Raw genomic sequence first — 24,826 nt, forward strand, 5'->3', positions numbered from 1 at the left:
CTTCTTAAAATACACATTTATGTTAGTCTTAAATCTCGCCTGTACGCTGTTCGAGAAGCTCCAACTAATTCACAGTTTCCAGGCCCCACTGAGTCCAAGTGGTAGCTTCTGATTAATTATCATCGTGAATGGATCTAAATCTTAAACATCTGCATAAATCGTAGCCATGAATTTTAAACGTGGCCCACGGTATTCATCACCAGATGTGTGTTATTTGATGTACATTTTGAACCACTGAGCAGATTCTAATGCACAATGAAGAGAATGATACACATTTAAAGAAAACGCGTAGTTACAAAACACACAAATAATCACAAACTATCAAACATCAAGTATCAAAATGTGTTTTAAACAAATCTGAAAAGAAACATATCTACTTTCTTATACATTACGCTTTGCTTAAACATTTGAAATAAACAAACAAAAATGTTTTAAACGGAGAAAACATATTGTTTAAAACACTTTGTTTTGATCATGCTAACTCTATTTCCATACAATCCTCCCTGTGAAGTCATTTCCATGTTCGGCTTCGTTGTGAAATGACAAGAGCATTTGGAAATTTGGCAGCAAGCGCCCATACAGATTATCCTGCCTGCAAATTTCAGAAGGTGAGAGATTATCAAGCTGAGCAAGAGCACACAATTCCACCTACAGTTTTCGTTGTGTTTGCTAATCGGGCTCAGTTTGTACCAAGCCTTTATAAAAAATAATATTAAACTCGTTTGTTGTTCCCCTCCACGGAAATCTTTAGTAAAAGTCGAAAGATTTTTGCGTATGAAGGGAAACCAGAGTTGTTTCCAGGCCACCAATTTTTCCTAGCCTATGTTGCAGTTCAATTCACTGCTCATGGGAACGTGTAGGTTCCGTAGGAAATTGCTGTTTTACTTGTTGAAACATAAAACCTCGTTTTGTGTGATTTTCGTTTCTTTAAACGAGAGAATAAGGATATAAATCCGTGCCGATTTCTAATTTGCGTCATGTGCAGGGACCAACATACACAAATGATAAACCGACAGCAAATTCTGCCATCTCTCGGCCACCATATCAACTAGTGGGAACTTGTACTTTGGCAACAAATTCCATTTCACGAAGAATTTTCAGTTTACCTGTTCTCATATGCAAGACGATTACACTTTCGGGTTTCTCCCACAGGCATGCTTAATAATGTTTCGTAAAGAAACCAAACCGAAGCAAGAAAGAAAATTACCGCAGTTATTTCGGTTGTGACGGGTCACTTTAATGTCATGCGATTCTTGCACGTATATATGTAGTGATGGAATCTCGAAATTTACTATAGATTGGGCAATAGCCATGAATATAAAACAAGATAGTTCCGTGGAAATTACTTAACGTAATAATTCTCGGCATCAAAGCAAGTTACATTTCGACAATTGTAAATTAGAGAGAAAGAAATAAGTAAAAGGAATTTTGTGTTCCAAAATTTCCTATCATACGCTAACGACTTCTTTTTCACAATGTTACTTCCATACAGGGTTGGCAAATTTGTGTTCTTTTGTTTGTTTTAACATGCTTTTAATGTTGATTTGTCGAAAAGGATATATTTTTTTTAAAAAAATAAAACTTTTAAACAAAATGCCAAGATGACATTTTTTTAAGAATAATGAAAAATAATGTATCTGTAGAACATCCAAGGATTGATTGTGTTCATATTACAAGCAAACGCTTGACTAACTTCTTAAAATACACATTTATGTTAGTCTTAAATCTCGCCTGTACTCTGTTCGAGAAGCTCCAACTAATCAACAGTTTCCAGGCCCCACTGAGTCCAAGTGGTAGCTTCTGATTAATTATCATCGTGAATGGATCTAAATCTTAAACATGTGCATAAACCATAACCATGAATTTTAAACGTGGCCCACGGTATTCATCACCAGATGTGTGTTATCTGATGTACGTTTTGAACCACTGAGCAGATTCTAATGCACAATGAAGAGAATGATACCCATTTAAAGAAAACGCGTAGTTACAAAACACACAAATAATCACAAACTATCAAACGTCAAGTATCAAAATGTGTTTTAAACAAATCTGAAAAGAAAAAATGTTTCAAACGCTTTGTTTAAACATTTGAAATAAACAAACAAAAATGTTTTAAACGGAGAAAACATATTGTTTAAAACACTTTGTTTTGATCATGCTAACTCTATTTCCATACAATCCTCCCTGTGAAGTCATTTCCATGTTCGGCTTCGTTGTGAAATGACAAGAGCATTTGGAAATTTAGCAGCAAGCGCCCATACAGATCCTCCTGCCTGCAAATTTCAGAAGGTGAGAGATTATCAAGAGCACACATTTCCACCTACAGTTTTCGTTGTGTTTGCTAATCGGGCTCAGTTTGTACCAAGGCTTTATAAAAAATAATATTAGACTCGTTTGTTGTTTCCCTCCACGGAAATTTTAGTAAAAGGCGAAAGATTTTTGCGTATGAAGGGAAACCAGAGTTGTTTCCAGGCCACCAATTTTCCTAGACTATGTTGCAGTTCAATTCACTGCTCATGGGAACGTGTAGGTTCCGTAGGAAATTGCTGTTTTACTTGTTGAAACATAAAACCTCGTTTTGTGTGATTTTCGTTTCTTTAAACGAGAGAATAAGGATATAAATCCGTGCCGATTTCTAATTTGCGTCATGTGCAGGGACCAACGTACACAAATGATAAACCGACAGCAAATTCTGCCATCTCTCGGCCACCATATCAACTAGTGGGAACTTGTACTTTGGCAACAAATTCCATTTCACGAAGAATTTTCAGTTTACCTGTTCTCATATGCAAGACGATTACACTTTCGGGTTTCTCCCACAGGCATGCTTAATAATGTTTCGTAAAGAAACCAAACCGAAGCAAGAAAGAAAATTACCGCAGTTATTTCGGTTGTGACGGGTCACTTTAATGTCATGCGATTCTTGCACGTATATATGTAGTGATGGAATCTCGAAATTTAGTATAGATTGGGAAATAGCCATGAATATAAAACAAGATAGTTCCGTGGAAATTACTTAACGTAATAATTCTCGGCATCAAAGCAAGTTACATTTCGACAATTGTAAATTAGAGAGAAAGAAATAAGTAAAAGGAATTTTGTGTTCCAAAATTTCCTATCATACGCTAACGACTTCTTTTTCACAATGTTACTTCCATACAGGGTTGGCAAATTTGTGTTCTTTTGTTTGTTTTAACATGCTTTTAATGTTGATTTGTCGAAAAGGATATATTTTTTTTTTAAAAAAATAAAACTTTTAAACAAAATGCCAAGATGACATTTTTTTAAGAATAATGAAAAATAATGTATCTGTAGAACATCCAAGGATTGATTGTGTTCATATTACAAGCAAACGCTTGACTAACTTCTTAAAATACACATTTATGTTAGTCTTAAATCTCGCCTGTACGCTGTTCGAGAAGCTCCAACTAATCCACAGTTTCCAGGCCCCACTGAGTCCAAGTGGTAGCTTCTGATTAATTATCATCGTGAATGGATCTAAATCTTAAACATCTGCATAAATCATAGCCATGAATTTTAAACGTGGCCCAAGGTATTCATCACCATATGTGTGTTATTTGATGTACATTTTGAACCACTGAGAAGATTCTAATGCACAATAAAGAGAATGATACTCATTTAAAGAAAACGCGTAGTTACAAAACACACAAATAATCACAAACTATCAAACGTCAAGTATCAAAATGTGTTTTAAACAAATCTGAAAAGAAAAATGTTTCAAACGCTTTGTTTAAACATTTGAAATAAACAAAGAAATATGTTTTAAACGGAGAAAACATATTGTTTAAAACACTTTGTTTTGATCATGCTAACTCTATTTCCATACAATCCTCCCTGTGAAGTCATTTCCATGTTCGGCTTCGTTGTGAAATGACAAGAGCATTTGGAAATTTAGCAGCAAGCGCCCATACAGATCCTCCTGCCTGCAAATTTCAGAAGGTGAGAGATTATCAAGAGCACACATTTCCACCTACAGTTTTCGTTGTGTTTGCTAATCGGGCTCAGTTTGTACCAAGGCTTTATAAAAAATAATATTAGACTCGTTTGTTGTTCCCCTCCACGGAGATCTTTAGTAAAAGGCGAAAGATTATTGCGTATGAAGGGAAACCAGAGTTGTTTCCAGGCCACCAATTTTTCCTAGCCTATGTTGCAGTTCAATTCACTGCTCATGGGAACGTGTAGGTTCCGTAGGAAATTGCTGTTTTACTTGTTGAAACATAAAACCTCGTTTTGTGTGATTTTCGTTTCTTAAAACGAGAGAATAAGGATATAAATCCGTACCGATTTCTAATTTGCGTCATGTGCACGGACCAACATACACAAATGATAAACCGACAGCAAATTCTGCCATCTCTCGGCCACCATTTCAACTAGTGGGAACTTGCACTTTGGCAACAAATTTCATTTCACGAAGAATTTTCAGTTTACCTGTTCTCATATGCAAGACGATTACACTTTCGGGTTTCTCCCACAGGCATGCTTAATAATGTTTCGTAAAGAAACCAAACCGAAGCAAGAAAGAAAATTACCGCAGTTATTTCGGTTGTGACGGGTCACTTTCATGTCATGCGATTCTTGCACGTATATATGTAGTGATGGAATCTCGAAATTTAGTATAGATTGGGCAATAGCCATGAATATAAAACAAGATAGTTCCGTGGAAATTACTTAACGTAATAATTCTCGGCATCAAAGCAAGTTACATTTCGACAATTGTAAATTAAAGAGAAATAAATAAGTAAAAGGAATTTTGTGTTCCAAAATTTCCTATCATACGCTAACAACTTCTTTTTCACAATGTTACTTCCATACAGGGTTGGCAAATTTGTGTTCTTTCGTTTGTTTTAACATGCTTTTAATGTTGATTTGTAAAAAAGGATATATTTTTTTTAAAAAAAATAAAACTTTTAAACAAAATGCCAAGATGACATTTTTTTAAGAATAATGAAAAATAATGTATCTGTAGAACATCCAAGGATTGATTGTGTTCATATTACAAGCAAACGCTTGACTAACTTCTTAAAATACACATTTATGTTAGTCTTAAATCTCGCCTGTACGCTGTTCGAGAAGCTCCAACTAATCCACAGTTTCCAGGCCCCACTGAGTCCAAGTGGTAGCTTCTGATTAATTATCATCGTGAATGGATCTAAATCTTAAACATCTGCATAAATCATAGCCATGAATTTTAAACGTGGCCCACGGTATTCATCACCATATGTGTGTTATTTGATGTACATTTTGAACCACTGAGCAGATTCTAATGCACAATAAAGATAATGATACACATTTAACCCTCGGATGCATGTGTGGGGTCATTTTGACCCCACTGTCTGTTTATTTCCTGGTATTATAATAAAATCTAAATAAATAATTCTGATTTTCTCTGACATCTTACCATACTCCTTCAGCTATAGGAACATGTATAAATAAATTGCTTACAATTTATTTTAAATTATATTTTTTACGTTTTTTTAACAATACCCTTCCTTTCCATGTGTGGGGTCATTTTGACCCCAGCCTGAAAACAGCAGGAAAACATTCATAAAGGGAAATTGATCCTACATATTATGTTCAATTATGCCCAAACTAAACGCAATCATCTCAAGGTCAACCACATACCCTGCCATGACTCACTGCAAAGTGCGCATGCGCAGATGTATTTGGCGCGGATCGAGGCCAACTGAGAGAAGTTGGGATGTCCCTGTTCCTTAGCTTTTTATCAACAAATTCTTCAACCCGAAATACAAAGCAACCTTTGAAGTAAATCGTTTCGAAGACATCAGAAGACTGCTCTGATCTGATGACAAACATACTGGCGCTGCATGTCTGGAGACTGATCACATGGCTGCATTTCGATATATCTGGACACTTTTTATCAAAAACTGTAGCAGAATCATGGTGCCCGGCGCCTTTCTTACGATTGATGAACAGTTAGTGCCTTTCCGTGGGAGATGCCAGTTCGTGCAATACATAGGAAGCAAGCTAGCCAAATACGACATTAAGATCTTCTGGTTGTGCGATGCTGACAACTTTTACGCCAAAGACGGTCTAACCTATATTTGGTACGACAGCCAGGAGAGCCAATTCAAAAGATCCTCGTCAGCAACGTCGTGAAGAAACTGTGCTACACACTGCGGAACTCTGGAAGAAATATCACAACTGACCAATTATTCACAAGTCATGACTTGGCTAACGCTCTCCTGTTACAAAATGTAACCATTGTTGGAACAGTAAAGAAAAACAGACGTGAAATCCCACCTGCAGTTACCAATATCAAGACAAGACAGCCTTGCACATCACAATTCGCCTTCCATGAAAATGAGACCCTGGTAAGCTACGTGCCGGAGAAAAACAAGAGTGTTATTCTACTCAGCACCATGCATCATGACACACACATTGATGATGATTGTAAGAAGAAGTCAGAAATCATAAAGTTTTACAACCAAACAAAGAAGGGAGTGGACGCCATGGACAAACTGGTTCAAACATACACCTGCAGAATACAGACACGTCGATGGCCAATGTCCCTCTTCTATAATGTAATCAATGTAGGCGTTCTAAATGCATACACATGCTACTTGTCACAGCATTCTGATAACCATTCAGGCTTCAGTCACAGTCGCCGTACGTTCCTTATCGAGTGTGCGAATGAGTTGATTCTTCCTCACATGCGGGGAAGTGCCAAAGCTTGAACCTGAAGAAACCAGTAACCGAGGCAATGAAACTTTGCGGCGTAGTAAAGTAAGGCAGGCACAGAGACTGTAGGATAGATCTTCAAAGAGAAGAGTAAGATGCCAGGTCTGCACAAGACAAGAGGGCAGGAAGACGACGGAACGTTGCAGAAGATGTGGGAAACCTGTGTGCAAGGTCCACAGCAGTGTGATAGTGATGTGCTCAGAATAAGAGTGAGGTGTATTTGATTGCCATGAGAGGCCGGAAATTTATTTATTTATTTTCTATTATTTTTTTATAATATTTTTCTTTTAATTTATTTGTTCTAGATAAAATAATATTTAGGGCTGTATTGTGTTATCTTTAAAATACTGTTTCTCATGTCAACTGAAGTTCTGATAATTGCGAGCGAAGTATAACTACCATTAATATGTAGAACAGTGAATTGTCAATACATTGTTATTTTCTTGGGGGGGCTTAAATAATAATAATAAAATGATAATTGTTTCCTATGTTATATTCAGAGAAATTATTGATCCATAAACCATATTAGCTAAACTATTTACTCTGTCGTACTTATTTCAATGCATAATTGCATTGGGGTCAAAATGACCACACATATGTAAAGTTGTAAAAAAAAGTGACATGCATCCGAGGGTTAAAGAAAACGCGTAGTTACAAAACACACAAATAATCACAAACTATCAAACGTCAAGTATCAAAATGTGTTTTAAACAAATCTGAAAAGAGAAATGTTTCAAACGCTTTGTTTAAACATTTGAAATAAACAAAGAAATATGTTTTAAACGGAGAAAACATATTGTTTAAAACACTTTGTTTTGATCATGCTAACTCTGTTTCCATACAATCCTCCCTGTGAAGTCATTTCCATGTTCGGCTTCGTTGTGAAATGACAAGAGCATTTGGAAATTTAGCAGCAAGCGCCCATACAGATCCTCTTGCCTGCAAATTTCAGAAGGTGAGAGATTATCAAGAGCACACATTTCCACCTACAGTTTTCGTTGTGTTTGCTAATCGGGCTCAGTTTGTACCAAGCCTTTATAAAAAATAATATTAGACTCGTTTGTTGTTCCCCTCCACGGAAATCTTTAGTAAAAGGCGAAAGATTTTTGCTTATGAACGGAAACCAGAGTTGTTTCCAGGCCACCAATTTTTCCTAGCCTATGTTGCAGTTCAATTCACTGCTCATGGGAACGTGTAGGTTCCGTAGGAAATTGCTGTTTTACTTGTTGAAACATAAAACCTCGTTTTGTGTGATTTTCGTTTCTTAAAACGAGAGAATAAGGATATAAATCCGTGCCGATTTCTAATTTGCGTCATGTGCACGGACCAACGTACACAAATGATAAACCGACAGCAAATTCTGCCATCTCTCGGCCACCATATCAACTAGTGGGAACTTGTACTTTGGCAACAAATTCCATTTCACGAAGAATTTTCAGTTTACCTGTTCTCATATGCAACACGATTACACTTTCGGGTTTCTCCCACAGGCATGCTTAATAATGTTTCGTAAAGAAACCAAACCGAAGCAAGAAAGAAAATTACCGCAGTTATTTCGGTTGTGACGGGTCACTTTAATGTCATGCGATTCTTGCACGTATATATGTAGTGATGGAATCTCGAAATTTACTATAGATTGGGCAATAGGCATGAATATAAAACAAGATAGTTCCGTGGAAATTACTTAACGTAATAATTCTCGGCATCAAAGCAAGTTACATTTCGACAATTGTAAATTAGAGAGAAAGAAATAAGTAAAATGAATTTTGTGTTCCTAAATTTCCTATCATACGCTAACGACTTCTTTTTCACCATGTTACTTCCATACAGGGTTGGCAAATTTGTGTTCTTTTGTTTGTGAAAAACTAAATATGCTGACCAAGGCAGTAATTTATTTTATTAAAAAACATAAACTAAACGTAACGTTTCAACCTTCTAGCAAGGTCTTCTTCAGACTCTGTATCAAGTACAAAAGTAACAAGATACAAAAACAGGGCCTTATATATACACAAACATTACTCCCTCCAGACTATTTAGAAAGTTGTTTGGAACTTTCTAGAAGGTGACTTTCACTTTCACCAACTTTACTTTCACCTCAAAGGCTAAACTCAATTACTTCCATATAGAATGTGGTTGGACTTTTAATCTCATGATCTTTTCCCTTCATTTTTCTTCCTTGAAACCGCTTGGCATCAGAAGAAGTGTGCAGCAGGGGTATTCTGCCACAAAAGAAGTGATGTAAGTGAGGTGACAAAAATAAATTTTATAAGGAATATGGAGGACAGAATCAAGAAAATATGCATGAAAGAATGTGAAAAAGAAGGCAAAATAAATAGCCTATGGAAACAGCTGGAAAAGAATGGCTATGAGAAGCAGGATAGACTGGACATAAACAGAAGGAGGAAGAAAACGGGCAGGGAAGAATTGGAAGAGAAAGAAAGAGAGAGAAGGTTTGGAATAAGGAGTATGGGGAAGACCACAGAAAAGATATGCAAAGTGCTTAGGAAAGCGGGAATTAAAACTTACAGGAAGGGAGGGAGAAGCATCTTAGGAATAGCGAGGAATGCTAACAAGAATAAGGAAAACAGAGAAGAGGAAGAGGAAGGGATTATCTACGAAGTGAAATGTAAAGAATGTCAGAGTGTGTACATAGGAGAAACTAAGAAAAGGCTGAAAGACAGGTTAAAACAACATAGGGATGATGTACGACTTAAGAGAGAGAGAAATGCAATATTTAAACACACGAGAGATACAGGACATGACATAGAGTGGGATGAGGCTAAGCAGATAGGAAGGGAGAAGAGAATGCTAGTGAGAAAATGGAAGGAAGCCAAGGAAATAGAGAAGAAAGGTGAAGAAGACACAATGAACTGGAATGGGGGACTGAAGTTAAACAAAGAATGGAAGAAGATGTTAGAAAGAGTGGAAAGGACAAGAGAGAAAGAGGAGAGGAGAAGGAAGAAAAATGAAGGGAAAAGATCATGAGATTAAAAGTCCAACCACATTCTATATGGAAGTAATTGAGTTTAGCCTTTGAGGTGAAAGTAAAGTTGGTGAAAGTGAAAGTCACCTTCTAGAAAGTTCCAAACAACTTTCTAAATAGTCTGGAGGGAGTAATGTTTGTGTATATATAAGGCCCTGTTTTTGTATCTTGTTACTTTTGTACTTGATACAGAGTCTGAAGAAGACCTTGCTAGAAGGTTGAAACGTTACGTTTAGTTTATGTTTTTAATAAAATAAATTACTGCCTTGGTCAGCATATTTAGTTTTTCATAATCATGGAAACAAGGCTTAATGGTGTTATATTCTTTTGTTTGTTTTAACATGCTTTTAATGTTGATTTGTCGAAAAGGATATATTTTTTTTAAAAAAAATAAAACTTTTAAACAAAATGCCAAGATGACATTTTTTTAAGAATAATGAAAAATAATGTATCTGTAGAACATCCAAGGATTGATTGTGTTCATATTACAAGCAATCGCTTGCCTAACTTCTTAAAATACACATTTATGTTAGTCTTAAATCTCGCCTGTACTCTGTTCGAGAAGCTCCAACTAATCCACAGTTTCCAGGCCCCACTGAGTCCAAGTGGTAGCTTCTGATTAATTATCATCGTGAATGGATCTAAATCTTAAACATCTGCATAAATCATAGCCATGAATTTTAAACGTGGCCCACCTTATTCATCACCATATGTGTGTTATTTGATGTACATTTTGAACCACTGAGAAGATTCTAATGCACAATAAAGAGAATGATACTCATTTAAAGAAAACGCGTAGTTACAAAACACACAAATAATCACAAACTATCAAACGTCAAGTATCAAAATGTGTTTTAAACAAATCTGAAAAGAAACCTGTTTCAAACGGTTTGTTTAAACATTTGAAATAAACAAAGAAATATGTTTTAAACGGAGAAAACATATTGGTTAAAACACTTTGTTTTGATCATGCTAACTCTATTTCCATACAATCCTCCCTGTGAAGTCATTTCCATGTTCGGCTTCGTTGTGAAATGACAAGAGCATTTGGAAATTTAGCAGCAAGCGCCCATACAGATCCTCCTGCCTGCAAATTTCAGAAGGTGAGAGATTATCAAGCTGAGCAAGAGCACACATTTCCACCTACAGTTTTCGTTGTGTTTGCTAATCGGGCTCAGTTTGTACCAAGCCTTTATAAAAAATAATATTAGACCCGTTTGTTGTTCCCCTCCACGGAAATCTTTAGTAAAAGGCGAAAGATTTTTGCGCATGAAGGGAAACCAGAGTTGTTTCCAGGTGGTCATGGTCATGGACTGGGCATTATTTTTAAGTAGTTTCCAATTTATTTGACAACAATCTCAATATACAAATACAATGGAAGGGAACATTTAGGTTACCCCTTTCCCCCGCACTAAAATGGCGAAGTCATAAGAAAGGGGGAACCGTTATTTTACATCAATGGCAAACCCCCAGCGAGCCCTCCCGCAACTGTGGCAAGGCTGACTCGTTGAGAGTGTACAGGGTCAGGAAACAGGTATAACATTAAATATGGACGAACACAAAACAACACATGGTACCCTAGGGTACCAGAGAGTCGACGAGTCGGTTAACTTCCCTTCGCCGAGTCGAGCGATCCGGTGCATTCCGGATAGTTTGGAGTCCCTGCACGAGCTGTAGCAGTCCAGGAATGACATCAGGCTGCGCCAATAACCGGAGTAGTTCCAGTAGAGATGCGTGGTCCACCTGGGAATCTGGTGTCGAATTCTCAGCTTGGCTGGTGGTCTGTCTCGCTGCTGGAGGACGTCGGTCTCCCCTGCGTGGGTCTGGCTTCTGATTGGCCGGTCTAGAGGTAGGACGTGGACGATATTCCCGGGCGGGCGTCGTCACAGGAACGTCTTGTCGAATGGGCCTCGCAGGAACTGGACGCTGGCGGTGAGATTGGGTCCGTGCCTCTTCCTTGATCCGTTTGAATAGGGGACAACCCCTATAGCTGGCATAGTGTTGCATGCCACAATTGGCACATTTAGGTGGTGATTCCATTTTCTTTTCGGGACAATCAGCAAACTTGTGCGGCCCCGCACACTTGACGCAGCGGGGTGTAGTAAAGCAGTGCCGCTGCCCGTGCCCGACCCGCTGGCACGCGTGGCACTGTAGGATCTGGTGAGAGCGGTATTTTTCCACTCTGGTCAAATATGGGCCGATTGCGTCGATTTTAAAAATCTGTCGAGATTGCGGAATATTAAGCAAGACGACCATTACTAAGGGTAGTGGACGCCTGGTCGTGCAATGACTCGAACTCTCAGTGGCAGGATTCTGCCGGTTTCGGTCTCTGGTATGAAGTCTGCTAACACTATGGATAGGAACTCCAAGTGTTTGCGTCAAAAATGCTTGAGTTTTCGTGAAATCGATGTCTAGCGGGAGGTCTCGGAGGACAACCTTCAGTTTCTCCGCGGCGGATGATCCATAAGCGAATCCAATATGTTGTTCGCGAAGGAATTCACATACTTGCGTGAATGTCTTCTGGTCGCGGGCGGTGACTCTACAGCTCCCTCGAGTATAGCGGTAGTTACAACCGTTATCGGTGAGCGCACGGAGCATATTAGATATCTCTGCGCTGGTCGTATTAAAGATGGTTATGCAGGGGGGCCTGCGTGTCTTTTTGGGCGGCGAGATAACTGGAGCGTTACCTCTAGTCATGCTGCTAGGCGGACCGCTATGTTGCGACACGGTCTGTCGGTCGCTATCGGGCTCGCTACTGGTAGCTGCATCCCCCTCTGAGGCGTTGTGAAGTCGTTCTTTGCGGGCTCTCTTCGGTCGTTTCCCCTGATCCATGACTGGGGCGTTCGACATCGTATATTCCCTCTTCTACCACGGCGTATGTGAGCGTCCGAGGTCTTTACTCCTCGGCATCTCTGGGGGATGTTTGGCTGTCTGTTTCCAGTCTTTTTTTTTTTTTTTTTTTTTTGCTAGTGTTAACCCGTTGAGAGGGTTATGCCCTCACTTCGGTAAGTGATTTCATTGTGAGTTATGTGTCTTTCATCATTTTGGATGGTCTAAGTGCTTTTTTATATTGCAGAATATTTTTTCTTATTAAGATTGGTGATTCGTATGTGTTATCTTACTTTTGGGCGTGGTTGAGAAGATTGTAAATATGGATTTCGATATTTGGAGTCGGAGTATTGTGGGTACTGCTTAGGCTGTAGTGGTGGGATAAATATGGCATGATAACTGCGATGGATGATATATATCGTATTCGTGTTTCTGTGGGTCTAGATCATCTAGATAACATGAATACATGGTGAGCAGGTGTTGTAATGGCGTATAAATATGTGTAGGTGCTGCATCATGTCGGATATCAAGATGAATGGTATTCCAGAATACTGGGTTTTCGGATATCATGGCTTTGTTTATGTATCGTTGGCGAAGGCTCTCGACGTGATACAGAATAGTCGGGAAGGAAATTCTGTCATACAGTAGTGCTGTGGGATAAGGTAATTTAATCCGGAAAGCCAATCTAAATGCGTGCCGTTCAAAGATTTCCAGTTGGTCGTAGAAGGAGGCAGAAGCGTCAATCCAAGCAATATGCCCGTGAGTGATGGCTGGGCGCAAGAACATTTTGTAGGTGGTTAGGACTGTTGTCGGGTGTAATCCCCAAGATGTACCCACCAGTTTCCATAATAGGTTTAGGCGGTTCTTTACCTTCTTCTTTATCCTTTCTAAGTGTGGGCGCCCGGTCAGTTTTTCATCTATGGTAACCCCAAGGTATGTTACGTGTTTTGAAGGTAAGATGCGTCTCCCCTCTATTTTAATCTCCAAGAGTTTGGGGTTTCGGTGTACTTTGGAGCGACAGTGGGGAGGTAGGAAAACTACTGCCTGAGTTTTTGAAGAGTTTATTGATAGTTTCCATTGGTTGCACCAGCGAATAAAGGAGTCTACGGCCTTTTGGAGTGTTTTATTAATGGATTGAACTGTTTTCCCAAGAGCTAGGAAAGCAGTGTCATCTGCAAATTGGAATACGTGTGTGCTGGTATCCATGGTCGGCATATCTGTTACATACATTAAATATAATAGCGGTGACAAAACAGACCCCTGTGGGACTCCTGTGTGCAAGAAGATGGGATAGGATGTTGCCGAGTTCAGAGAGATGTATGCCATGCGGCCTGCCAGGAACGAATGGATAAGGCGAATGTAGCATTGAGGAGCTGGAATTTGTGGAGTTTATATATTAATCCCGAATGCCATACTTTGTCAAACGCCTTTTCGAGATCGAATAAAAGAAGACACGATGGCAAGGACTTGTTATAGTGGTTTGTTATAGTTGTTATCAATCTCAGAAGTTGGTCGTTGAGGCTGATAGATGGTCGGAAGCCTGCTTGATGTGCGGGTAGGAGCTTCTTGGATGAAAGGTGTTGGTGCAATCTGCGTACAAGTACTTTTTCAAAGATTTTGCTGAGGGTCGATGTGAGCTGTATTGGTCTGTAAGAGGATACTTCGCGAACAGGTTTCCCGGGTTTGGCGAACAGCAGCATTTTGGAAACTTTCCATTCTGTCGGGAAGTAGCCTGTTCGTAGTATATAGGTATATATGGTGGCCAGGATGAGCAGAAAGGTTCTTGGAGCCTCTCTGACGAGTCGGTAGGTTACCGAGTCGAAGCCTGGAGCAGTGTTTCTTTTCCGAGATATGGCGCATTCTATGTCTTCTGGTGTTATAGGTGAGGTTAGAGGTTCATTTTCATCCATACTATGGTCATTGTTAGGTTTGAGAGCTCGGTTATGTGGGTTTGAGACACGTTGTACTGTACGTGATTGGGTTGTTTTGTGTAATGGTTCAGTTTGTGGTGTAAAGATACCTTGAAAGTGGTGTGCAAAGACGTTTGCTTTCTCTTGGTCGTCGTCTACGGATTTCCCATCGACTATAATGGGATATGTAGTTCTTGACCTTTTCCCTGTGAGTTTGTTAAATTGTTGCCAGTATTTGGATGGATGTGATGTATCAGCCAGTGTATTGCACGTTTTTATCCAATTCCTTCTTTTATATGCAATGATATAGTTTTGTACCGTTCGGAGGAGTTGTCTATGATGCCGTAACGCTTCAGGATTTCTTGTTACAGCATACTCTCGGAAGGCACGCCTGGAGGCTGAAATCAGTTTTAGATAGTTCGGCGGTAATTTTGGTTTATATAGATTGATGGTTTGAAGTGGGATGGTATTTTTCGCAGCTTCGGTTAAGGCAGAAGTGAGAAATGGGACTACATCATCCAGATCCCTATCGTTTGTTGGCGTATCTGCGTTTTGCACAGTGTTTTCGATTGCATTACGATATTTTTCCCAGTCTGCTTGATCGTAGGAGTACCTTGTTATGAGAAAGGGTTTGTGAGGAGTTGGTGCAGGTGCGTCAACTGTAAAGATTATAGGTGCGTGATCGCTACCAATGGGTTCAAGTACATCCACTTTGCTATTTGTAAGGAGGGAAGTCGATGTAAGTACAACATCTGGAGAAGTACTGCTGATTGGTCTAGATGGTTTCGGAAGTTGGTGGAAATGGCAATTTTGGCAGCTGTCTATAGTTTGGTGAAATTGTCGCTTTTCTGCTTGTGGTCGACTATGTAGATTTATGTCGGCCATGATTATGTAATGCTTGTAGCTGTTTTCGATATAGTTGATAAAGTTGTATGGTATAGGATGTCCAGGCCAGAGATAGATGGTTGCTAGGGTAATGCTTCTGTGCCTCAGATATATTGTTGCTATGCTGTATTCCGGCAAGTTGAAATGCGGTGGTAATGTGTGTTCTCTGTGCGGATATGATTTTCGAAAGCCAATTGCAGTCCCTCCATTTGCACGTTGAGCTTCCGTTGGCCCATCATGTCGAATCAGAGTATATCCGCTGATCTTGGGTTTGAGTTTTGGCGTTAGGAATGTTTCGTTGAGGGCGAAAGCTGATATATTCTTTTCCTGCAAGACAGTCTCAAATAAGCTTTTGTGTTTTGTTAAAGAGCGAATATTTAAGAAGAGAAAATAATAGCCCATGATTGTTATGAAGAGTCTGAAAACTGTTTTAGGATGTACTTGTGTTTTCAAGAGGGTTGATATTGAAATGGACATGTGGTCCCGTATACGTAGCGTGTAACTGCAGTTTGAAAAGTGTTTTTGCAGCGAGTATGACTTGGTCCAGAATATGTGTGCGTAGAAATGGCTGGATGTTTTGAGTTGTAATAGTAAAGAATCGTAGCAGATCTTCCACAGTGATTGGGTCCATTAGTGAATTTGCCGGTTTGGTTGAGCTATCTATAGTTCGGATGGGAACAACAAGCTCAGGGTGATTTTGGTTCTGGGTTAGGTTTGGCTTGGCATTTATAGCTGTAAGTAGGATGTCCTTCAGAGCATGTGTTGCATTTAGGCGGATTCTGGATGTTTGTACAAGTGTTGGTAGAATGTGGCCCAGAACAGTATCCACAGATTGCTGAATTTGGACAGTTGGTTGTAGTGTGCTGATTGTATGTTTGACAACGTTCACAACGCACGGGCAGTGGTGTTGACGTCCTGGAAGGTTCGACTCTGTGCTTTCGACAATATATATAGGCTCCATTGTGCAATAGTTCGTCCACGGTATCTTTATCTACTGTCAGTATTCGAACCATATAGGTTGGTCCGTTGTCATTTCGGATTCTCATGCACTTGTGGATGGTGTGACCTTCTGCCTGAATTTCTTCAGCGATTTCTGTGTCGGTGTATTCAGGGGGAACACCCCGAATCACCACTGATAGCATTGGTGCTCGTTTAGGCGGAGGAGGTTGCTTTGGACGTGTAGAGGTTAGTGGCTTCATATTGGCATTTGTACCAAAAATTTGGTAGGAGGCCTTGTCTCTGATAATGGTGGAGAAATGTGGGTCAGTAGATTTTATAAGTATTCCGTTCCTGGTGAAGACTATTTCATTAACTGAAGCTCTTGGCACATATTTTAGGATTTGATTTAGGATATGTTTTGGCGTCTTGTATTTGGTGTCGTAGTTCGAAAGAAGGAAATTGTACAACACTGGTGTCTGTGTGTTTACGTCGGTTTTGTTCTGTCTGGAGTCTGTTCTCTCTGGAAGTTTCTGCTTTTTGTTGGCAAGTGGTGACCTAGATCGATCGCGGGAATCCATGGAAGAGCTTCGGGAATTTGGATTTTCTAGCTTGTTCCGGCCTCTGGCTCTGACATCTCGAGGGACAGTACCCCCAACTTGTTGGGGGAGCCCTTTATGCATCGCTTCCCTTGCACTACTTTGCAAATCGGCGAGTGAGTGTGGAAGCTGCACTTTGCACGTGATGGAGAGAGTCAGAGTCAAAGTCTCGGAACAGACACTTACCAAACAAGATTTTAGAACCAAACAGCCAATGAGAAACGAGGACAGAAACCAGAGCCAACGAAAGAAAGAAAGGATTGGTACTGTGACCAGAGCTCCACCGGTGAATGTTTGGGGCTACAACCTAGTTGCGGCCACCTGAAAAGTGTCGTTCGAGCTATATCCCTTCGCAGCAAGGCGTTCAACAATGTACCTCGGAAACACCAAACCACTGTGTAGACTGCAATTACCTCCAGTCGTCCGTTCCAAACGTACTGAAATTACAGTCACAGCGAATGTTCCAAGGGGGTTTTCTCTCGACGCACTGACGTGTGTTTCCAGTCCAAAAATTTTTCCTAGCCTATGTTGCAGTTCAATTCACTGCTCATGGGAACGTGTAGGTTCCGTAAGAAATTGCTGTTTTACTTGTTGAAACATAAAACCTCGTTTTGTGTGATTTTCGTTTCTTAAAAGGAGAGAATAAGGATATAAATCCGTGCCGATTTCTAATTTGCGTCATGTGCACGGACCAACGTACACAAATGATAAACCGACAGCAAATTCTGCCATCTCTCGGCCACCATTTCAACTAGTGGGAACTTGTACTTTGGCAACAAATTCCATTTCACGAAGAATTTTCAGTTTAGATGTTCTCATATGCAACACGATTACACTTTCGGGTTTCTCCCACAGGCATGCTTAATAATGTTTCCTAAAGAAACCAAACCGAAGCAAGAAAGAAAATTACCGCAATTATTTCGGTTGTGACGGGTCACTTTGATGTCGTGCGATTCTTGCACGTATATATGTAGTGATGGAATCTCGAAATTTAGTATAGATTGGGCAATAGCCATGAATATAAAACAAGATAGTTCCGTGGAAATTACTTAACGTAATAATTCTCGGCATCAAAGCAAGTTACATTTCGACAATTGTAAATTAGAGAGAAAGAAATAAGTAAAAGGAATTTTGTGTTCCAAAATTTCCTATCATACGCTAACGACTTCTTTTTCACAATGTTACTTCCATACAGGGTTGGCAAATTTGTGTTCTTTTGTTTGTTTTAACATGCTTTTAATGTTGATTTGTCGAAAAGGATATATTTTTTTTAAAAAAATAAAACTTTTAAACAAAATGCCAAGATGACATTTTTTTAAGAATAATGAAAAATAATGTATCTGAAGAACATCCAAGGATTGATTGTGTTCATATTACAAGCAAACGCTTGACTAACTTCTTAAAATACACATTTATGTTAGTCTTAAATCTCGCCTGTACGCTGTTCGAGAAGCTCCAACTAATCCACAGTTTCCAGGCCCCACTGAGTCCAAGTGGTAGCTTCTGATTAATTATCATCGTGAATGGATCTAAATCTTAAACATCTGCATAAATCATAGCCATGAATTTTAAACGTGGCCCACGGTATTCATCACCATATGTGTGTTATTTGATGTACATTTTGAACCACTGAGAAGATTCTAATGCACAATGAAGAAAATGATACTCATTTAAAGAAAACGCGTAGTTACAAAACACACAAATAATCACAAACTATCAAACGTCAAGTATCAAAATGTGTTTTAAACAAATCTGAAAAGAAACATGTTTCAAACGCTTTGTTTAAACATTTGAAATAAACAAAGAAATATGTTTTAAACGGAGAAAACATATTGTTTAAAACACTTTGTTTTGATCATGCTAACACTGTTTCCATACAATCCTCCCTGTGAAGTCATTTCCATGTTCGGCATCGTTGTGAAATGACAAGAGCATTTGGAAATTTAGCAGCAAGCGCCCATACAGATCCTCCTGCCTGCAAATTTCAGAAGGTGAGTGATTATCAAGCTGAGCAAGAGCACACAATTCCACCTACAGTTTTCGTTGTGTTTGCTAATCGGGCTCAGTTTGTACCAAGCCTTTATAAAAAATAATATTAGACTCGTTTGTTGTTCCCCTCCACGGAAATCTTTAGTAAAAGGCGAAAGATTTTTGCGTATGAAGGGAAACCAGAGTTGTTTCCAGGCCACCAATTTTTCCTAGCCTATGTTGCAGTTCAATTCACTGCTCATGGGAACGTGTAGGTTCCGTAGGAAATTGGTGTTTTACTTGTTGAAACATAAAACCTCGTTTTGTGTGATTTTAGTTTCTTAAAACGAGAGAATAAGGATATAAATCCGTACCGATTTCTAATTTGCGTCATGAGCACGGACCAACGTACACAAATGATAAACCGACAGCAAATTCTGCCATCTCTCGGCCACCATTTCAACTAGTGGGAACTTGTGCTTTGGCAACAAATTTCATTTCACGAAGAATTTTCAGTTTACCTGTTCTCATATGCAACACGATTACACTTTCGGGTTTCTCCCACAGGCATGCTTAATAATGTTTCGTAAGAAAACCAAACCGAAGCAAGAAAGAAAATTACCGCAGTTATTTCAGTTGTGACGGGTCACTTTCATGTCATGCGATTCTTGCACGTATATATGTAGTGATGGAATCTCGAAATTTAGTATAGATTGGGCAATAGGCATGAATATAAAACAAGATAGTTCCGTGGAAATTACTTAACGTAATAATTCTCGGCATCAAAGCAAGTTACATTTCGACAATTGTAAATTAGAGAGAAAGAAATAAGTAAAAGGAATTTTGTGTTCCAAAATTTCCTATCATACGCTAACGACTTCTTTTTCACAATGTTACTTCCATACTGGGTTGGCAAATTTTGTTCTTTCGTTTGTTTTAACATGCTTTTAATGTTGATTTGTAAAAAAGGATATATTTTTTTTTAAAAAAATAAAACTTTTAAACAAAATGCCAAGATGACATTTTTTTAAGAATAATGAAAAATAATGTATCTGTAGAACATCCAAGGATTGATTGTGTTCATATTACAAGCAAACGCTTGACTAACTTCTTAAAATACACATTTATGTTAGTCTTAAATCTCGCCTGTACTCTGTTCGAGAAGCTCCAACTAATCCACAGTTTCCAGGCCCCACTGAGTCCAAGTGGTAGCTTCTGATTAATTATCATCGTGAATGGATCTAAATCTTAAACATCTGCATAAATCATAGCCATGAATTTTAAACGTGGCCCACGGTATTCATCACCATATGTGTGTTATTTGATGTACATTTTGAACCACTGAGAAGATTCTAATGCACAATAAAGAGAATGATACTCATTTAAAGAAAACGCGTAGTTACAAAACACACAAATAATCACAAACTATCAAACGTCAAGTATCAAAATGTGTTTTAAACAAATCTGAAAAGAAACCTGTTTCAAACGGTTTGTTTAAACATTTGAAATAAACAAAGAAATATGTTTTAAACGGAGAAAACATATTGTTTAAAACACTTTGTTTTGATCATGCTAACTCTATTTCCATACAATCCTCCCTGTGAAGTCATTTCCATGTTCGGCTTCGTTGTGAAATGACAAGAGCATTTGGAAATTTAGCAGCAAGCGCCCATACAGATCCTCCTGCCTGCAAATTTCAGAAGGTGAGAGATTATCAAGAGCACATATTTCCACCTACAGTTTTCGTTGTGTTTGCTAATCGGGCTCAGTTTGTACCAAGCCTTTAAAAAAAATAATATTAGACTCGTTTGTTGTTCCCCTCCACGGAAGTCTTTAGTAAAAGGCGAAAGATTTTAGCGTATGAAGGGATACCAGAGTTGTTTCCAGGCCACCAATTTTTCCTAAGTATGTTGCAGTTCAATTCACTGCTCATGGGAACGTGTAGGTTCCGTAGGAAATTGCTGTTTTACTTGTTGAAACATAAAACCATGTTTTGTGTGATTTTCGTTTCTTAAAACGAGAGAATAAGGATATAAATCCGTGCCGATTTCTAATTTGCGTCATGTGCACGGACCAACGTACACAAATGATAAAACGACAGCTAATTCTGCCATCTCTCGGCCGCCATATCAACTAGTGGGAACTTGTACTTTGGCAACAAATTCCATTTCACAAAGAATTTTCAGTTTACCTGTTCTCATATGCAAGACGATTACACTTTCGGGTTTCTCCCACAGGCATGCTTAATAATGTTTCGTAAAGAAACCAAACCGAAGCAAGAAAGAAAATTACCGCAGTTATTTCGGTTGTGACGGGTCACTTTAATGTCATGCGATTCTTGCACGTATATATGTAGTGATGGAATCTCGAAATTTAGTATAGATTGGGCAATAGCCATGAATATAAAACAAGATAGTTCCGTGGAAATTACTTAACGTAATAATTCTCGGCATCAAAGCAAGTTACATTTCGACAATTGTAAATTAGAGAGAAAGAAATAAGTAAAAGGAATTTTGTGTTCCAAAATTTCCTATCATACGCTAACGACTTCTTTTTCACAATGTTACTTCCATACAGGGTTGGCAAATTTGTGTTCTTTTGTTTGTTTTAACATGCTTTTAATGTTGATTTGTCGAAAAGGATATATTTTTTTTTAAAAAAAATAAAACTTTTAAACAAAATGCCAAGATGACATTTTTTTAAGAATAATGAAAAATAATGTATCTGTAGAACATCCAAGGATTGATTGTGTTCATATTACAAGCAAACGCTTGACTAACTTCTTAAAATACACATTTATGTTAGTCTTAAATCTCGCCTGTACGCTGTTCGAGAAGCTCCAACTAATCCACAGTTTCCAGGCCCCACTGAGTCCAAGTGGTAGCTTCTGATTAATTATCATCGTGAATGGATCTAAATCTTAAACATCTGCATAAATCATAGCCATGAATTTTAAACGTGGCCCACGGTATTCATCACCATATGTGTGTTATTTGATGTACATTTTGAACCACTGAGAAGATTCTAATGCACAATAAAGAGAATGATACTCATTTAAAGAAAACGCGTAGTTACAAAACACACAAATAATCACAAACTATCAAACGTCAAGTATCAAAATGTGTTTTAAACAAATCTGAAAAGAAAAATGTTTCAAACGCTTTGTTTAAACATTTGAAATAAACAAAGAAATATGTTTTAAACGGAGAAAACATATTGTTTAAAACACTTTGTTTTGATCATGCTAACTCTATTTCCATACAATCCTCCCTGTGAAGTCATTTCCATGTTCGGCTTCGTTGTGAAATGACAAGAGCATTTGGAAATTTAGCAGCAAGCGCCCATACAGATCCTCCTGCCTGCAAATTTCAGAAGGTGAGAGATTATCAAGAGCACACATTTCCACCTACAGTTTTCGTTGTGTTTGCTAATCGGGCTCAGTTTGTACCAAGCCTTTATAAAAAATAATATTAGACCCGTTTGTTGTTCCCCTCCACGGAAATCTTTAGTAAAAGGCGAAAGATTTTTGCGCATGAAGGGAAACCAGAGTTGTTTCCAGGTGGTCATGGTCATGGACTGGGCATTATTTTTAAGTAGTTTCCAATTTATTTGACAACAATCTCAATATACAAATACAATGGAAGGGAACATTTAGGTTACCCCTTTCCCCCGCACTAAAATGGCGAAGTCATAAGAAAGGGGGAACCGTTATTTTACATCAATGGCAAACCCCCAGCGAGCCCTCCCGCAACTGTGGCAAGGCTGACTCGTTGAGAGTGTACAGGGTCAGGAAACAGGTATAACATTAAATATGGACGAACACAAAACAACACATGGTACCCTAGGGTACCAGAGAGTCGACGAGTCGGTTAACTTCCCTTCGCCGAGTCGAGCGATCCGGTGCATTCCGGATAGTTTGGAGTCCCTGCACGAGCTGTAGCAGTCCAGGAATGACATCAGGCTGCGCCAATAACCGGAGTAGTTCCAGTAGAGATGCGTGGTCCACCTGGGAATCTGGTGTCGAATTCTCAGCTTGGCTGGTGGTCTGTCTCGCTGCTGGAGGACGTCGGTCTCCCCTGCGTGGGTCTGGCTTCTGATTGGCCGGTCTAGAGGTAGGACGTGGACGATATTCCCGGGCGGGCGTCGTCACAGGAACGTCTTGTCGAATGGGCCTCGCAGGAACTGGACGCTGGCGGTGAGATTGGGTCCGTGCCTCTTCCTTGATCCGTTTGAATAGGGGACAACCCCTATAGCTGGCATAGTGTTGCATGCCACAATTGGCACATTTAGGTGGTGATTCCATTTTCTTTTCGGGACAATCAGCAAACTTGTGCGGCCCCGCACACTTGACGCAGCGGGGTGTAGTAAAGCAGTGCCGCTGCCCGTGCCCGACCCGCTGGCACGCGTGGCACTGTAGGATCTGGTGAGAGCGGTATTTTTCCACTCTGGTCAAATATGGGCCGATTGCGTCGATTTTAAAAATCTGTCGAGATTGCGGAATATTAGGCAAGACGACCATTACTAAGGGTAGTGGACGCCTGGTCGTGCTATGACTCGAACTCTCAGTGGCAGGATTCTGCCGGTTTCGAGTAGTATATTTTATGCTATAACCAGGACCGGAAAGGAAGAGCCTCTCCCAAGCAGATTTGTTTACACTTAAAACTAGCTCAACATGAGCATATAAGCTTTTTGCTCAAGTGTGGAACCCCCTCTAATCCAAGATTTTTGTAAAAATGCCCTCGGGAATTTCTCAGAAAGGAAGAGCCTCTCCCAAGCAGATTTGCTTACACTTAAACCTAGCTCAACATGAGCATATAAGCTTTTTGCTCAAGTGTAGTACCCCCTCTAATCCAAGATTTTTGTAAAAATGCCCTCGGGAATTTCTCAGAAAGGAAGAGCCCCCTCAGATTGATTTGCTCATACTTACAAAAATTGCATCAGCCAAATTTTTGTCCATAAACTTGTCAAAATTGGCCACACTTAAAACTAGGCCAAGATGCACACACACACCCATATACACACATATTTACTTCCAGTTTAAGTTTAATTGGATCCCAGGTTCAATCTAATATTAAAACAATGCAATATGCAGAGCTCCTCTAGAATTGCTCCGTGACCCTCTCAGTTCTTATATTATATGTCAAGTAATTCCCCTCTGTGTCAGTGTGTACAATTCCCGAGACGGTAGTATTGATTTTGCATTATTCTCCCCAGCGCCACTATTTACAGAAATTCCCGAGTGTTGCAGCTTTGATGCAATATTGCATCAGCTAATATTGTGAGAGTGGCTGAGGAGAACAGATGTGTTTTTATAGTGCTCCTCATACTTACAGGCTTGTTTGATTTAATTAAATATATATTGTTGCCTGATATTTATTACATTTAGTTTGTTTGCTGTAATCCACTCTTATTTAGGGTCAAGCTTATATTTGCCCCAGCTTGTTATATAAAAATCAATACATAACACTCAGTGCTGGGTCATTGCCATTCAAGATATGCATGTTCGTGCAGGTATTTGCGCTAGGTCAGTGTGAATGAATATTCCACTTGTGGGCTATTGGCTTTACAACTTGTCATAAGATAAGCATAAAGATTTGATTTAAAACCCAGGAAATTTTATATAAATACCAAAGCCAAAAATATTAACACACATACACACATATACATACACACATATACACAGCACAGTGCTGAACCCAACTGATATTTTTATCCAGCATAGAGTTTTGAATTGAAGCCCAGGAAATATATATAATAAACCAACAACAAAAATGCCAAAACAAAAATATTGTAATTAATGCAGTAAGAATATATCTATCCCCAATTGGGTTAAGCACAATTGTAATCCAGACAAAAGCAGAATTATCACAAAAATATGCCCCAAATGCCATAGAGAATATAGCATGAAATACTTCACATATAAACATATAGATACTTCTTCTGTACAGTCATCAACATTTCCAAACAAAATTGATTGGAAATATTTGTGTGATTGC

General features: G+C 39.1%; 8 non-coding genes across 8 annotated transcripts; all 8 read right to left on the minus strand.

Annotated features, from left to right (window-relative positions):
- Positions 1-676: 676 nt before the first annotated feature.
- LOC145997737 (U5 spliceosomal RNA) lies at positions 677-794 on the minus strand. The gene has a single exon (XR_014443132.1). It is a non-coding gene; the product is annotated as a U5 spliceosomal RNA (small nuclear RNA).
- A 1,555-nt stretch (positions 795-2,349) lies between these two features.
- On the minus strand, positions 2,350-2,465 carry LOC145997837 (U5 spliceosomal RNA). Its single transcript, XR_014443226.1, has one exon. It is a non-coding gene; the product is annotated as a U5 spliceosomal RNA (small nuclear RNA).
- A 1,555-nt stretch (positions 2,466-4,020) lies between these two features.
- On the minus strand, positions 4,021-4,137 carry LOC145997825 (U5 spliceosomal RNA). The gene has a single exon (XR_014443214.1). It is a non-coding gene; the product is annotated as a U5 spliceosomal RNA (small nuclear RNA).
- A 3,597-nt stretch (positions 4,138-7,734) lies between these two features.
- LOC145997774 (U5 spliceosomal RNA) lies at positions 7,735-7,852 on the minus strand. Its single transcript, XR_014443166.1, has one exon. It is a non-coding gene; the product is annotated as a U5 spliceosomal RNA (small nuclear RNA).
- A 3,022-nt stretch (positions 7,853-10,874) lies between these two features.
- Positions 10,875-10,992, minus strand: LOC145997692 (U5 spliceosomal RNA). Its single transcript, XR_014443088.1, has one exon. It is a non-coding gene; the product is annotated as a U5 spliceosomal RNA (small nuclear RNA).
- Positions 10,993-18,921: 7,929 nt separating this feature from the next.
- On the minus strand, positions 18,922-19,039 carry LOC145997592 (U5 spliceosomal RNA). Its single transcript, XR_014442993.1, has one exon. It is a non-coding gene; the product is annotated as a U5 spliceosomal RNA (small nuclear RNA).
- A 1,553-nt stretch (positions 19,040-20,592) lies between these two features.
- On the minus strand, positions 20,593-20,710 carry LOC145997824 (U5 spliceosomal RNA). The gene has a single exon (XR_014443213.1). It is a non-coding gene; the product is annotated as a U5 spliceosomal RNA (small nuclear RNA).
- A 1,554-nt stretch (positions 20,711-22,264) lies between these two features.
- On the minus strand, positions 22,265-22,382 carry LOC145997694 (U5 spliceosomal RNA). The gene has a single exon (XR_014443090.1). It is a non-coding gene; the product is annotated as a U5 spliceosomal RNA (small nuclear RNA).
- Between the last annotated feature and the right edge of the window lie 2,444 nt (positions 22,383-24,826).

Source organism: Lepisma saccharinum, chromosome 13 (genome assembly GCF_977018435.1).
Source record: "Lepisma saccharinum chromosome 13, izLepSacc3.1, whole genome shotgun sequence".
NCBI lineage: Eukaryota > Metazoa > Arthropoda > Insecta > Zygentoma > Lepismatidae > Lepisma > Lepisma saccharinum.